This window comes from Andrena cerasifolii, unplaced genomic scaffold, assembly GCF_050908995.1.
Source record: "Andrena cerasifolii isolate SP2316 unplaced genomic scaffold, iyAndCera1_principal scaffold0020, whole genome shotgun sequence".
Classification (NCBI taxonomy): domain Eukaryota; kingdom Metazoa; phylum Arthropoda; class Insecta; order Hymenoptera; family Andrenidae; genus Andrena; species Andrena cerasifolii.
This window is the reverse complement of record NW_027484913.1, coordinates 168708-170620: the sequence shown is the minus strand read 5'-3', so window position 1 is coordinate 170620 and position 1913 is coordinate 168708.

Below are 1913 nucleotides of genomic sequence, written 5' to 3'. Positions count from 1 at the left end.
CCGCGCCCCAGTCATGTGTTAGAGGGAGGTGTTTTGGGGGGGACAAGTTCCTCCCCCCCTGCGGAGCAGCACAACATCGCTGCTCCGTGAAGTGCGATCGAGTTCGTGGGGTGGATCGAGCGGCCGTTGTAGTTCCCGGCCGCTCCGCGCATCTTTGGGCCTGCCGCGGCTCGGGAGCGTTTGCCCCGAGTTCCGTGGCAGTTGAGCGGCCGGTCAGCGGCCTGCTTTTATTCGCCCCCGCCTGGCCGCGACCTTTGGTCGCGGCTCGGGTCGCAACTCGATCGCGGGGGTTGTGGGGTGGGGGTGCCGGGGGGCACCTCCCACCTTAGTAGCAGCAACCCCGTGGCGACGCGGACGCGTGGTCCGTCCCGCGTCGTCGGAGCTGGGTGCTGGGGGAGGAGTTAACTCCCCCAGGGAAGTCCCCGAGTCTTCGGGGAATCGGTGCGGAGTATGCACCAACATCATGCGCGTGAGGGGGGGGCAAGCGGACGAATCGCTAGTTTGCCCCCGCATCAAGTCCTCCTCCTCAGGCGCGCTACTCCGCACCCGAGGACGACCACCGTGGAGTTTTAGTGGGTGCGAGCCCCACATAACCCCTGACCCTCCCCCGAGGGTTAGGGGTATCCGTTAGGGATTTCTCCACGTCAAAAAAAAAAAAAAAAAAAAAAAAAAAAAAAAAAAAAAAGGTCTGGGTTAGGTCTGGGTTAGGTCTGGGTTAGGTCTGGGTTAGGTGAGAGCAAAAATCGAGGCGGATCGGCGGCACCGTGACGCGGCATGTGCCAGTTGCGGCTGTTCTCCGACCGATCATTGCACGCCTCCGATACCTGGAAAGGCACCTCATCGACCGTCGGCTTGCCGGCGCATGGTCGATGGGGAACTCCGATGGGCTTCATGTTCTCTCAACCGGGTCGTCGACTCTGGTGGTACCCCCGGACCTTCGGGTCGCGCGGGGAGGATCCTTGGTCAGCCTGGAGCGGAGAATTTGGACGAAGTTGGGGGCCAGACCGGGAAAGTCCATATACCGCACCTCCACGTTGGTGCTCTCGGGGTTCTTGCGCGACCAAGTCGCGACAAGGACGCGGACGCGGGTATGGCACTTGCGCTCCCCTGCGATAACCTTCATCGCAGGGGTTCCTTCCAACCACCCCCTAGTGGGGTGGGATCTTCCTGTCGGCAGGGAAGTAAATATTGCTGGGTGTTCCCCCCGCCTTAGTGGGGAGGGTTTTAGGAGACCGCCGGGCGGTGGGGTCGTCGCCCTTCAAGACAATTCCCCTTAATGAAATGTCCCAGATACAAGAAGCCTCGGAAACAACGCCGCTATCGGGGGGTAATCGCCCGACTCAGTTTGGTCCTGTCAGCAACCACTCTGAAGTAAGAAATAAGACTGATGATGTTGAGCTGGGGCCGCGGGCCAACATCACTGGCGAGGGAGAGGGCGCGTTGTCGCTCCCCCCAGAAAAAGCCACAGCAGCCGACCTGGCAGTACACACGGACTCTGAAACGGATACGGAATGGATCATTCCGATGGAGGAACGAGAGGACGACATGTTCTCATACATGTCTTCCCCTGTCGGGGTGGAGGGGCCGCTCGAGCTTCAGGATCGGTTTTCGATCGCGTCACCGCGGGTGATCGACCTGGAGGGAGAGGCGGAGGTGTCGGGAGCATCGAGCCGGGGTGGCAAGCCAGCCACTCCAGGGGACATGCTCATCGACGAGAGCGCTAAAGGCGGTTCGATCGCGGGCGAGGAGACAACGTCTGTCTCCTCGGTTCAGCGGGTCCGTCGCGCGGAGCGGGACGAACGAGGCAGCGGGGACGAGATGGGGGAGGGAAGGAGCGATGCCCTGGACGACGCGGGAGTCATCCAGCGACAGCGGCATCCGGCTGCAGCGGCACCTCACAACACCAGAGGGGT